This window comes from Ambystoma mexicanum, chromosome 6p, assembly GCF_040938575.1.
Source record: "Ambystoma mexicanum isolate Mex_15411 chromosome 6p, UKY_AmexF1_1, whole genome shotgun sequence".
Taxonomy (NCBI): Eukaryota; Metazoa; Chordata; class Amphibia; order Caudata; family Ambystomatidae; genus Ambystoma; species Ambystoma mexicanum.
The window spans coordinates 1,517,769,753-1,517,784,611 of NC_090935.1; the positions used below are offsets into that span (position 1 = coordinate 1,517,769,753).

The 14,859-nt window shown below is 43.3% G+C and overlaps 1 protein-coding gene across 7 annotated transcripts in view; it reads left to right on the forward strand.

Annotated features, from left to right (window-relative positions):
• NRG1 (neuregulin 1) overlaps window positions 1-14,859 on the forward strand; it is a 2,309,699-nt gene that overhangs the window by 294,374 nt on the left and 2,000,466 nt on the right. The gene's annotated exons all lie outside the window — the stretch shown is intronic.

Genomic DNA, 14,859 nt, shown 5'->3' on the forward strand with positions numbered 1-14,859 from the left:
ACCACTTGGAGAGCCACTCATTCTAAATGAAGCAGAAATAGCCATGACGGAAGTAGAAAACACCATGTATCAATATGAACAATCAGAAGAAAACTTGTCAGTGCTGAAATCAAAGCTAAATGATGAGCTTCTTAGCATTTACCTAGAAATGACTGAAGAAACTGAACATGGTTTGAAGCATGAGAGTAAAAGTTGTAGCTGTCAAAATTATAAACCTCTACTCCTCTATGTAAGTGGTGAAGCTGGTTATGGAAAAACATTCTTAATTAAAATCATCAGCACATTCCTCCAAAACCTAACAACAACAACCTTTATGCTGTTGTAACAACCCCCACAGGTTAGGCTGCCTACAACATAGGAAGTGTTACTTTACACCAACTACGGCTCCTTCCAGTAGAACACCAAAACAAATTAGAGTACTACAAACTATCCGCAGAAGCTGCTACTGAAGTACGCAGAATTCTGAAACAAATGAAAATGCTTCTAATAGATGAGTTAAGCATGGTTTTTTCCACCTAATGTTGGCTTTAATTCACCTCAGATTGCAAGAAGTCCTTAAAACGGACTACGAAGAACTCTATGGAGTAAAATACGTTATTGTTTCCGGGGATCTCCTACAATTATCACCGGTGAAGCTGAACCTATTTTTAAAACCTTAGGACACAAACAGTGCTGCAACACACTTGGCAGCATAGGAAATGTAAATCTCTGGCTACATTTCCAATACAGAGAACAAACTCAAAACATGCGTCAGTCTTCAGACCTCACAAATGCCACCATTTTAAAAAGCATTAGAACTGGTCTTCTTTCTAAAGATGCACAACCCATTTTAAATAGTAGACTCATCCATGAGCTATATGGGCATAACACATCTGCTCCTGATGTCATGGAACAATTAGCACAAAAAAATGTAAAATGTATGTCCTTAATGCCAACCATAGCAAGCTGCACTCAATTCAATGAGACAATGTTAAAAAAAAAATGCAACCAATAGTGCATATTAGCTCCACAGACAAAATGGAAATGCACGGCATGACACTCCCTATGTGTCAATAATCACAGATCAATTCCAAGGGCTAGCACGTTCTGTCTTAACCCATTACAGTTTTAACACATCACAAACAGAACAATTACTTTAACATATTATTACTCAAGCTTAGTTCCCTATAGATTACTAAATGTCCCTACATAGAGCTATTCCTGTCACTAGGTGTATGTAACTAACCCTGGTAGTGCGCTGGTGTATCGCCTATCATGGTTAAGGGATGGAAGAGAAACTTGCCCTAACCTCTCTCACTACTTTCCTGAACGACTCAGAGTAAGCGCACACTTATGGAAGTCACATTTTTCCATTTTTTATGCGTATTGCTTAGAATTGTGTGACTTATCAAATTAATTAAAACATTCATACGAAGGAGTAGCCCTTGTGGACTAATTGGATCACTCCATATGTCTATCAATATTCACTTTTAGTTACACATTAAAAACTGAAAACTAAATGTGATTCGAACAAGCCCAACTTTGAAAATGCAGAGTCAGGGGAGTCGGGTAATCAGCCCGGCCCTCAATTGGTCAACCGGTTTCAGCAGAATAGATCCAGTTATCCGCTTTCTTCAGGACTCAGACTGTGGCAAGTGTAGTCACAGTTGATAATTAAAAAGGACAGTCTTCTGATTTCTTGTCTTGCGCTCCATTTCTCTTATTGAAGGAGGGCACCTTGATTGGGTTGTGGGACGTCTCAAGGCTCTTTTTCAATCCCTCTGTGGGTGTTTTATGTGGATCTAGCCTGTCTCTATTCTGCAGTATCAGAGATCTTTTTCAAAACATTCTATTGTGCTTCATAACCCCCACAGTCGTGTTCTTGTTCGCAATTCCAGCTGGTACGTTATGTTTCGTAAAGATACTTGATTACGTGTCTGCTGTATCCTTTCAGTTTGGCTCCAAGATCAAACAATACAGAGTTGTGACTTCCTATTTCTCAATGGGATTTCTTCTAGCACCAGTGATGGGTACGGATGACATGTTCATATCTGAAATCAGGAACTCTGTCTTCCAAGCAAGGTAGGAGGGATCCCCTCTTCAATGAAGATGACCAAGACCCGCAACTCCCTATGTGTCAACAGACTAAATAGCTTTGAAAAATGTATCTCCAACACGGATGGTTTCGAGAAAATGTTAATAGTGTGTTTAAACAGCAGAGTAATTCTACAACATAACCTTGACGTGCAGCAAGGCTTAGTCAATGGAGCAATTGGTACAGTTGTTGGCCTGCAGACGTATCTGCATGACAACAACATTCAGTTTGTCAACATCCACTTTGCCAACTTTCAGAAGTTAAAAGGATAGGACGCTCAACAGCACAATTCCTTCTTTTGAAAGACATGTATGTACGCAGAGAACAATTCTCTATGTCTCTTGCATATGCAGTCACTATTCACAAATTGCAAGATCTACCACCTTGTTCAGGCATTGATTGCCGTTGGCAGCACATTCTTTAAAGAAGGTATGAGATATATAGCACTTTCACGTCTACGTACACTCGAAGGACTATTTCTAGTCAATGTTGATGCAAAGTCAAGGCTGAGATTCTTTGCATCCTAGAGTACAACAGACTACATGCACTCTACACACCCATCTAGATATGTACCCTGTTCCTCAAAAAGTTAACATTTTTTAAAAGAAAATTAATGTAAATAGAACTTATAAGAGATCTCCCAACTATCCCACCAAAGAAACAAAAACCAACTGCTACTCCATCAAGCAGTACAACCACAAAACTATCTAGTACAAACACAACTGCACATCCATCAGCATATATAAAGAGAAATATTCTTCTAAAAAAACAAGTGGAGGTCCAGCAAATGACACAGAGACAGAACTCTCTGGTCCATTTAAATGTTCCAACACACTCAGTGTAAATTGCTATGCAAATGTAGCAATCCATCTTCTGTTACAATAACCATCAATACATTGGGCCTCATTATGAGTCACCCGGTATGGAAATAACGGTGGCGGTAAATCCGCCGCCACCGCTGTTTCCATACTGGGTGATCTCGAGTTCTGCAGGTGGAGGTGTCATTCCCGCCAGGTCTGACCTGGCGGGTTTAACACCACCCGCCTGCAGGCGGACGTGGAAACACCGGCACCATCACGAGATGGTGCCGGTGTTTCCACTTCCCCATTCCCATTGAGTCATATGGAACTTAATGGGAATGGGATTCTGGGGTCACCAGGGTCGTAATACCCCGGTAATTCCGGGAATCACAGAGGCGGAATGGTAATACGAGTCCAGCGGTAACCTGCCGGAATTTCAGGCACGGTTGCCGCCGGACTCGTAATGAGGCCCATTTACTTGAACGGCTCAGACCAGTTGAGCTTACAAATGCTCATCCTTCATAGAAAGAAATGCCACAAATAATCCTGACAACACTTAGTGTCTCAGGAATAAGGCAATAATTGGGCTACTGTGCAAAATGTTAAAATTCACCATAAACACACAGGGATATCCCCAAGAATGTCTAATGTACTTACTGCAAGTACTGAAAACCAAAAACATACCTATAAATAAAATCTTACAGATTGCATACACGTGGAAAAATACATGCAGTCTTTGCAACCATGTTTCACAAGAGCACATCCCTAATGAACGTTGTGTGTATGTATCTATACCAAACTGGGAATCCATACCATTTAATCAGCTGGTGCAAATGCAAATTATGCCATATTATGCACTTTTTGCAATTCAGACAATCATTCCACCTTGCACATAAACTCAGATATCCAATATCTGATACTAGTGCTTTTGAGGTACAACACAGATGGTACCAAAAACAACTGCAAGCTTACTAGCTTCACACACAGGAAAGTATCTCTTCGCAAGAAAACCTTCACACCAGTAGGCATAATCTACCACACTGGTGCCACAACCACTGCAGGTCACTATACTGCATACATCAAAAAGAGATGTGGTTGGTTTGAATGCAACAACACTTCTCTTACTCTAAACAGAGATTACCAGCAAATCTAACAAATGCCTACTTAATATTCCTTAAACCTAAATTTAGTCACTGACTTGTGAAACTAACAACAGTTAGTGCACTTTAAACATTCCCTTAAGTACTGCACACTTCAAAAAACATACTGTGAAAGTTAAACTCACATAAATGTAGTCTTTTTTTTAATGTTTTAATGCTGTACAGATATTTTTTCCAATGACCCAATGATTATGCAAACAGAAACAACAACTGTGCAGAACACACATTAATGTTGTTTCAAACATAGTACTTAGAATGTACTATTTATGAGGGTCTGCAAAGTTTAGTCACTGACCTGTAGAAATATCAACAGTTAGAATATGCCACCTAATATATAACTGCATCCTTATTACTGCAATGCCACTTTTGAATTGCAAAATAGTTAGAATACACGAACAGGTATCGAACTGCTTCAGAAAAATGCCCTTCAGAACTATAAAACTATCAACAGTTAGAATACGCCAACTGGTATCTAACTGCATCCATAATACTGCAATGCTACTTTTGAATTGCAAAATAGTTTGAATATACCACAGGTATCTAACTGCTTCAAAAATACCCTTCAGAACTATAAAAGTATCAACAGTTAGAATACGCCAACTGGTATCGAACTACATCACTAGTACTGCAATGCTGCTGTTGAAATGCAAAACAGTTTCAATACACCAACAGATATCTAAGTACTTCAAGAATACCATTAAAAAAAGAGTACAACAGTACTTTTGAAAAACAAACAGTTAGCATACACCAACAGTTATCTAACTACTTCAAAAATACCCTTCAATACACCATTACGATTCTTCCTACTGCAACACTGCTTGTAACAACAAATGCCCTTATTTGTGCACTTTAAAAATTCCCTTAAGCAATGCACACTTCAAACAAACATACTGTGAAACTTTAACTCATATAAATGTCGTTTTTTTAAAATCCTGTATGGATTTTATTTCTCCAATGACCCAATGATTATGCAAACAGAAACAGCAACTGTGCAGAACACACAGTAATGTTGTTTCAAACATAGTACTTAGAATGTACTGGTTATGAGGGTCTACAAAGTACATGAATATGAGAGATTGTATGCAATGAGACATTGCAAACTATCGTGCCTAACATATTATGCTGTGTTTTTTTCACAGAGTAAGAAGCAAGGTGTTTCCTTCAATGCCATTTACAACAAACTCAGCCTGTACCCCCAATGGTACAGAAATCATAAGTACTATTTACACTTCAATTGTATTATTTCACCATGTTACAAATACTGTATACTGCCCACACATTATCTATAACTACTATAAATATTATTATAATGGTTGTATCCAGTCGTCAGATTAAATTTCTGTAGACATGACATATAATGGTTGCCGCCTCTGGACACATGGCCTACGGTCATGCACCCAAGAATCTAGCCACTGGCCACAACTCCCACAGCATAAATGGCCAGGCACCCAAGAATATGGCCACTGGCCACAACCACCACACCACAACTCGCCATGAATCTCCCAATTCAAATGACATCTGCAAACATCGAAATGGACTGCCAACCCTATTTTTCACCTATGAAAATATCCCCATATCATCCACATTCCACTCCCCTACCCTGACCAAGCCCTCTTGCAGTCACAAAATAACCCCACTTGTGTGTCTCAAGCTGTCCACCCAGGCCCTCTTTCAGTCACCAAAAAATCCAAGCTGTCCGCCCAAGCTCTCTTACAGTCACCAAATAACCCCAAATGTGTGTCTCAAGCTGTCGCCCAAGCCCTCTTACAGTCACCAAATAACCCAAGCTGTCCGCGCAAACCCTCTTTCAGTAACTAAATGACTAACAATGTTTGTCTCAAGCTGTCCGGCCAAGACTCTGCCAGTGGACTACTGCGGTGTCCGCAGACTAGCGCACCACCCACATGCTCTTCTTCCACCTAACCCAAGAGCTCCATATCATCGTTTTTTCACTCCCCCTCCCTTCTCAGCCGCTCCTTCCAACACCAAATGACCCACAATGTGTTTTCCAGACTTTTCCCCCACTGATAGGTCTACAGTCAGTTGCGGCTGTCTGCAGATCCATATGACGCACCTCACACTTTTCACCATCACATCAGCGGGCACATCTGATGTCTGCGAACATCTAGTCAGCTCCTGGACCAGTCGGAGGCCTGTCCACGCAGCGAACAGGGAAGTGAGTCTGCGGACCGAACCCAGATATCACAAATTCCTTTTGACCTACTTTAGGGATGTTTAAAAAACTACCAGACGGATTTACACCAAACTTACAAAAGCATGCTTTCGAGATCAAGCCGCCGCTCCTGCCTCAAATTTGATAATAATCCACCCAGCGGTATGGGCAAAATGTATTTCCTTTGCATCTATGGAAAAAACTTAAATTTTGGGATCCCCTATAACTTTGCCCCCCTTGATGAAACCTCACCAAACTTATTTTTAGTGACTTAGTGCAAATCCCTAGCTTAGACTCCAAACTTTGATAGTTGTGCTACATGAAGTGCAAGAGCCTCCAGAGGTGTGCAGTCTAGCCACCAAGTATGTTGGTGTTCCATTCAAGACTGCTTTGTAGGTGATACATGCAGTTTTTAACATAATCCTTTTGGTGAGGGCTAGCCAGTGAAGCTTGCACACTGCAAAGGGAAGGAGAGTATGAGGTAGGCATCTTTTCAAACGCACAGGTGTTCCAGTGTTTGTTTTGTCTAATATTGGTGGATGGGGAGTTAAGTGGCTGCCTGGTTTACCCGTAAAGTATTGTGTAACTGGGCAGATGCGTCATCAACTGGGAGAACCTTCAATCAACTGGCCACCAGGTTTCAATCTGCTCCATCAATGCTATTCAGTCATATTCGGTGGGCAACACTTTTTGTTTATTATTTTTTGTTTCATTATTATATCCACTGCTTATTTGTACAGAAATTGTACAAAATAGAAAGTAAAGTAAACACCTAAGCTGTGGGGGCATGTGATGTCTGTTTTTTTGTTAGATACAGCATAATGTATGGGACAACACATTATTTGTGTACTGTGGGCGCTACTGAACGTACTGTATCTTCTTTTATGTGTCTATTATTTTTTGTTTTAAGGGATCCCATGCTTTTTTACAGGTGTGTTTTTATCTAATCCAATATTCTTTATTGGGGTAGGAAAATCAAAATAAGATGCCATTAAGTGTGTTCAGTATTTGATGTGATTAATTTATTATTATTTTTTAAACCTTGCTGTTTTCACAGTGTGACATTTACAGTACCTTGCAAAGGCACAGTGGCATTAGATACTGTACCCAGAAATAATCTGAGCTTCTTGTTGAACCCTATCCAGCCTCCAACAGCACCAGCCACTCCAAAATGGCTGTTGAGCTAATGTTGCACTCCACCTGTTCTCCTCACCTCCACCACTGATTCATACGTGATGGAGTACCAAACTGGGAGCATACCTTAAGCCTGCCTCAGACAATCACTACATATTCAGCAATGTTCAGGCTACCCATCAAGAGTCCTTTGCTTTGTCCCATAGCCCATGCCCCAGACTGATTTTCAATGTGCCTGTGTATTATCCCACTTATGTGAAAAGCAGACATTTTATTTGATCAGTACTGTTGGTTTGTTTTGTGACTATTCCAGCAATATACAGTATCAATATTTACATTTTCTTGTACTGCTCGAATGTTAGCCTTGGCTGATAATGTTAACAGACCAAACACCTCTAAATATTGGTCTTTGCTTTCTCCAAACGCCTTGCAAGTACCTGGAAAGAAAAGCCCATTACCTGTAGGCTGCTCCCCTCTGAAGCCAAGAAACAATCTGTAGTTTTTAACTGAGACACTGTCCATCTCTGTATGTTTTGCCACAGACTTATTTTCAACACCTGCACTTTTAGAGCTATTCCTCCCTTTTCATGAACAAATGTGGCACCATGACCAATGGATTATCCTGTTACACCCTCCTCCGACATCTATAGCGTGGACATCATACAGGATCACATCTTTGTTTTACTTCACTGTCATTGCAGGCAAGACAAACATTATCAAAATCAAAGAGCATGCATTAAAATACACAGAATACACACACATTCTATTTTCTCTGCTACTCTGTTCCTTTCCATGGCCACTGGTAGCCTCTCATATGGGCAACTGACCCTGAGCACATGTTGAGTGTGGGTACTTGATACCAAAACGTGGAGTTGTTACCAATTAACTCTACCTTGTTAATGGGTTTAGGAACTTGTTCCTTGAAGTGCGCTTACAGCATTTTGATCCAATTTAAATGGGTGAATCATGCACAATCCAATCATCCAATAAATCCTGAAGCGAGCAAATGTTTGAGATTGCTGTCTTTTATGAGCCTTAGTTTTGGGATATGTTAGGGATGCAATATTTGCACTGTGGGTCAAGAGCCCCAAAGACGATGCGTTCCTTGAAGAAGGCGGGGACCATTATGTCCTGAAGGATGCTGGCCGGACCTGGACCATGGTGCAGATCCCTCTGTGAAAAAGTCTGGGTGATGGGACTGCGGTTATCCTGTGGGCCAGGGAAAAGCGTATGCCTGTAATGCATGACTCAGAGGAGGTAAAAACATGATTGCATTGGCTGCCGAGTCTATCACCAGACTCGATGTTCAGACTGAATCCAAGAACCGTGAATTCCTGGGTATGATACCTTAGAACTTTTCAGACGTCCAGAATCTAGTAGCCCTAAGTTACCCTCAAACTAGGGGACAAGGAAGGTGGGCAACAAAGGTCTCAATGCGTAGAAGTCATGCTAGAGGGAACAGATTCTGATGTCCTTGCGCCCCCCAACCCCCAATAGTGTTGGCTTGACATCCAGGAAGATGTACAGGGAAACCTATAGCCCATGGACCCAGATAAAAAGAAGGCAGCATAAAGCTTCAGAGCCCTAAACACCCCCTTACTTCCAGGCATCCCCCTGATGTATCCTGTAAAGACATTTGTAGCAAGGACATCTCTGTCACCGCTGTTGAAAGAGACACTGTTTATAAGGCAGTCACAGTTCTTCCTAAAATGCCAAGACTACAGATACATGTCACAGCACAAGATGACTGACTTTAAAAAGTAGAAGAATTCCTTCGATCAACTCAGTTACTCCACTTCTGCATCTGCATGTGGGAATGCTGCAATGGGTCTCCATGAGCAGACAATGTGGATTTAAAGACCTAGCTCACGCAGAGACAAGGGGCCTCATTATAACCTTTGCGCTGACGGAATGAAGGGGGCTGGTACGAGACAGGCCCCCTTAATTCCGTGAGGGCTGATTACAAGCTTCCCATCGCGGGACCCGGATCGGACGCCTGGTAAAACCAGGCGTCCTTTCCGGGTCCTGCAAGGGGAAGAGGGAGATAACAACGGGACACATAATGTGCCGGTTGTTACCTCCATCCCCATTCATATTGAGCCCTATTGGGGCTCAAATGGGAATGGGGAATGGTTCCTGCAAGGAGGACTTACCTGGTCCTCCTATGTCAGAGTGACCCGGTAAGTCCCCATTGCAGGAACCCGGTAAAGGAGCCTGGTTTGGAGGCAGCCATGGAGCTAATAGCTCCATGGCTGCCTCCAAACTCGTAATGAGGCCCAAGGTCCATTCACCATGCCTCCCATTCAGCTGCTTGCAGAAAATTCACAGAAACTAGTTAAGGACTGCAACGTGGGCCCTACCTAATGCTTGGAACCAGGACTATGGGCCTCATTACACGGATAGCGCTAAGGGATTACCAGCACCGGTAAGGGCACCGGTGCCGGTAATCCCTTAGTGCCATACTACGAGGTCCCTCAGCGGGTCCTGTCCTTAACATGTGGCCAGACCACACGTTAAGGAAGGGACCCGCTGAGGGACTTCAGGGCAAATAACGGTACCGCTACTAGCGGTACCGTTATTTGCTCCTTCCCCATTGAGTCCTATGGAGGCTCAAATGGGAATGGGCAAGGGCCTTGGTGAAAGGGGAATTACCGCCCGCCAACCTTGGAATGGGGCAGTAATTCCCCGATTCACCAAGGCGGAATCGGTAAAATACCGGCGGCAACCATGGCGCTGATAGCGCCATGGTTACCGCCGTCTGTGTAATGAGGCCCTATGTGTATCAATGGTGTGGCCTGATCTACAGTTGCCGATTTGATGAAGTTATATTTAAACCTTTTGCCCTAGACCTGCATTGCCAAACACAGAAGAATAAAGGAGGAAAGGCAAAGTTATGTAGTCTTTCAGCAACTCACACAATCACATGGCACACGTGAAACAAAACCCTGTATGAGTGCAATCACACAATTAAGATTTCATCAGGAAGATCAATTGGGTTTATAAAACAACCAATATGTTTAAGAGGGATGGGGTTTATGGGTACGATGTGCAGAGAGCAGGTGAGTGTGTGCTACTGCAGTGAGGAGGCTAGATGCATGGAGGAGATGGAAGACAATAAGAGGAACAGATAAAAGATGAAAGTGAAAGCTGGTGAGAGAAGATATCACGTGAAGGTGGAGAGTACATACCAAGGAGAACTTACTTGGTGGTGGATAATAAGAGGAGCAGAGAGGATGTAAAGGTGAATGAGAGGTGTTATTGGGAAGAGGAGGCAAGAACAGCTATGGAAAAGGAGGTGGGGGAGAATAGGAGGAGAAAAAAATACATGCAGGTTGTTGAGAGGAACTCTCATGAGAAGGATAGAACAACCCATGAGAAGATGGTGGGGTAAAAAAAGAGGAGCAGAGATGTTAAGGAGGGCGAGAGTAGATATTAGGAGGAGGAAAAGCCAACCAAGGTGGAGGAGAGTGTACGGAGTTACAATGAGGAGTCAGAGATAACTAAGAACCAGAGAGTGGTGTAGGGTAAAGATAACTAGGAGGTGGTGCCCACATCTTAGAATAGAAGGAGAGGAGTAGAACCAGTAGTAACAACAAGGATCGTTTGAGATAAGTGGGAAGGAGAAGAGGGAAGGAGTGGAGGAATAGTGTGTGAGAAGTCATTGAGGAGTAAACCAAGTATTTTAAACATGAGGAGAGAGACTAGAAGAAGATCAGACAACAAAAAATGAAGATAGCTGAGCAGGAGGTTCCTAAAACAAGAGGCAATGACCTAACAAAGTGGTTGAGACCCAAGTGCTTAGATCAAAGGGTATGTGACCCGCAAATAAAGGATTAGGCCTAACAAACCGTGGACGTACTGCAATCTTTGCTTTGTCCAAAAGAGCCTGCCGCCTGGCCCACATGCAGACAACCCAGAGCACCAAGGGAGGTGGCATCAATTTCATAGCAAGAGAAGAATGGCATCCTAACAACTTCTACAGATGCTAAGTATCCAATCACAAGAACCAAGAAAAAAGGAATGTGGCACTTAAACCCCAAAAGATAGTAAGTAACCTTTGGTCGCCAGTTGGTGGAGACAAATGGAGAAGGAAAAGGAGCAATAGGTTATGGTCCTCTAGACAGTTTCATTTGTTTTGTTACTTAGGTTTCTCACAATGTTGCTTCAGTTCAACCTAATCCTTTAGCATTTCTGTAGTTCAATAAAGACATGTCAAACATTGGGACCTCTGTTTTGAACTGTCTGGTGATCTTTTGGCTGCAACACTCAGAGACATGGGGCCTCATTACGAGTTTGGAGGTAGCCATGCCCTTAATAAGGTTCGGGTTCCCCGAATGGGGAAATACCGGCCCATTCTGACCTTGGAGGGCCCGGTATTTCCCCATTCAGGGAACCCAGACCATCCCCATTCCCATTTGAGCCCCAATAGGGGTCAATGGGAATGGGGAGCATGCTAACAACGGGCCCGTTAATGACGGGCCCGTTGTAAGCATGCTGGCCCCCTAGTGGGACCCGTTAAGGATGTCTGGTAAAAGCAGACGTCCAGAGCGGGCCCCACAAGGGGACCTCGTAATAGGGCGGTAAGGGGTTAACGGTTCTGGCGCCTTTAACGGCGCCGTTAACCCCTTACCCCCACCTCGTAATGAGGCCCATGGACTTTCAGTGGGTACTTTGGTTGGGGGTTGCTACACAGGTGCATTCTCTTCAAAAATATTATCCCACTGAAGCACTTAGGGGGCAAGGAATGCCTCATCCATGAACTGCCTCACGTCTCAATTATTACCCATCATGATCCACTGTTTTACATGAAGCAACTTTCTCTTCTTGTTAACATCACTGATCATAGTAAAGAGACTAGCAGCTGTCAAATCTGCACACAATGTAAAGCTGCTTTTGATGCCGGCTTGTCATGAGATTTTGACGGGAGACCACCAGGTGACATTCTCTGAAAAAGAGTGTTCATAACACAAATCTGTGTAAATGCTCTGTAAGTGCTGCTTAGCTGTGTGGAGACCTTGCTGTCTGGACACTCCTGGAAGCCTTGCTTCATGAATTTCCCTGCAATTTTTGAGAAATTGTATTGCTTAGAGCATCTAGCTCTGCCCCTATTACTCAGGCACCTACTTTAATAGCCTGCATATGCATCCACACGCACGCATCTGTGGAAGTGCTCTGGAAGTGCTGCTTAGCTGCTTGGATGTGAAGCGAGCAGCGTATTTCGTGACCTTCGTTCTGCCGGGTTGGTGTTCTGTATATAATTGCTTTGATTTTGATAATTTCACTCTTACTGTTGCAGAAGCTCCCTTCTTTCTCACCTTTTTATCCTTGTTGGTGTTCTTCCGGGATGTGGCTTCTTTCTTTTTCACCGACATTGACTTGTGTTAGCTGGAACGCGAGTCCTCGGGTTCCAGCGTGGAAGCCGGTTGCCAAGCCGGTAGCAGTCGAATATCCAGAAACAATGTCAATTAATCCAGGAAGGCAGATAACGAAAGGTAAGGAATATAAGGGGAGGTGGGGGGGTTCCAGGAGTGAAGGAAGGTAGAATGCACGATAAACAGAGAGTGAACTCGAACACGTCTGGTAACTCGTAGGGGTAGAGTTGAGACACGAGTAGCCGCGGGAGCATGCCGGTTTTCTAGGAAGCTGGCGAGTGCACGCAAAGGCTAGACCGCCGCAGTTCTGTGTTGGCGGCCATTTTGGATGGGTTGCAGAGTTAATGCTGCAGTGCATCAAGGACCATGAAGTCCAGAAAAGTCGAACCTGACCATTCATGACAGCATGCCTCCTCCTGAGCCCGGACCCACCTAGTTTGCCTGGGTGTATTCGATGAAACCTTTGTAGTAGACGAGGAGCATTCATGTTAGAAACTGGTTCCCATGTACGCACACTAGGGGGATAGCCTTTCCACTCCACCAAGTATTGTAGTTGGCCCCGTCTATACCTGGAATCACATATCCTGGAGACCTCAAATTCGACCTGATCGTTGGTAAGCACAGGATTAGGTCTAGGAACTGTCTGATTGGACTGTACATATGGCTTCAATAAGGAGGTGTGAAAGACCGGATGAATTAGTTTCCAAGAGTCTGGGAGCTGAAGTCGATATGCCACTGGGTTAATGATTTCTTTGATGGTGAAGGGTCCGTAATACTTGGGAGCCAGTTTGTTAGGCCGTAGATGTCGAGGAAGGAATCTGGAGGATAGCCAGACTCCGTCCCCTATTGAATAAGAAGGGCTAGGTCTTCGCTTAGCGTCTGAATATTGTTTAACAGCTATCCTGGCCTTTTCCAAGTGTTATTTAGCATCCTTGGGGACATTCATCAATTTTTCAATCCAGGAATCAACTGCAGGTACCGGGGTAGGATGTGGTAAATTTGATGGTAAAACCGAAGGATGGAATCCTTGACTGCAGAAAAAAGGACTTGATGGCCGAATGATCTGAATTGTTGTAAGCGAATTCAGCTACCGGAGTCAATAGTGACCAATCATCCTGGACCTTGATAGCAAAACAGCAGAGATATTGCTCTAAGGTCTGGTTGATTCTTTCTGTGATTCCGTTGGTTTGAGGATGATATCCTGAAGACAATGCTTGCTGAATCCCGAGTATTTGACAGAGGTGTTTCCAGAACTGGGATATGTACTGGGATATGTACTGCGGACCTCTGTCGGAGGTGATCTTGGATGGTAATCCATGAAGTCTGAATATGTGTCCAATAAATATCCCGGCAAGTTAAAGCGAAGAGGGCAATTTAAACAGTGGTGTGAAATGAGTTGTATGGGTAAACAAGACAATTGTAACCATTATGGTTGTATATCTCCGGGATGGTGGTTATTCTACAATACAATCTGTAGCGATGAACTCCCAAGTACGTGTTGGTAATGTAAGTTGATACAGAAGACCGGCAGGTTTTCTATTGTCGTGTTTTTTTTGATTGCACACAGCACAGGATTGAATGTAGGCCTTTATGTCAGTGATCATTTTTGGCCACCAAAATTGTCTCTGTGTGAGCTGAAGGGTGGTAGTGATGCCTCGATGTCCTGAATGAAAGGTATCATGACAGAGATTCATGACTTTATTTCTCAGTCCTTGTGTAGGGATGACCAGTCGTTGATCCTTGAAGAGATAACCATCCTTAGTATTCAATTTCCAATGATTATTCTGGGTGTATTACTTCCAGAGATCTGATGAAGGAGTATGGGCATGGATGTCTTCCAGGAGGCAATTAGCTTGTGCCACAAACACAGTTTTTGGAAACATCTTGGGAAATGTCCTGACCTCCACAGATTCGTAGTCAGGGCGTCTGGACAAGGCGCCAGCAACAATGTTATTGCTTCCGGGAAGGTGGTTGATCTGAAACTGGTACTGCGCAAAAAAGAAGGCCCAACGGTCCTGGCGACTGTTTCTGCACTCCAGGGATTGTAATACTTGTAAGTTCCGGGGATCTGTTCGTTCTTGCACTGAATATTTAGCTCCCAGGAGTAAATGACGCCAATCAGTCAATGCTTGTCGGATGGCCAAAA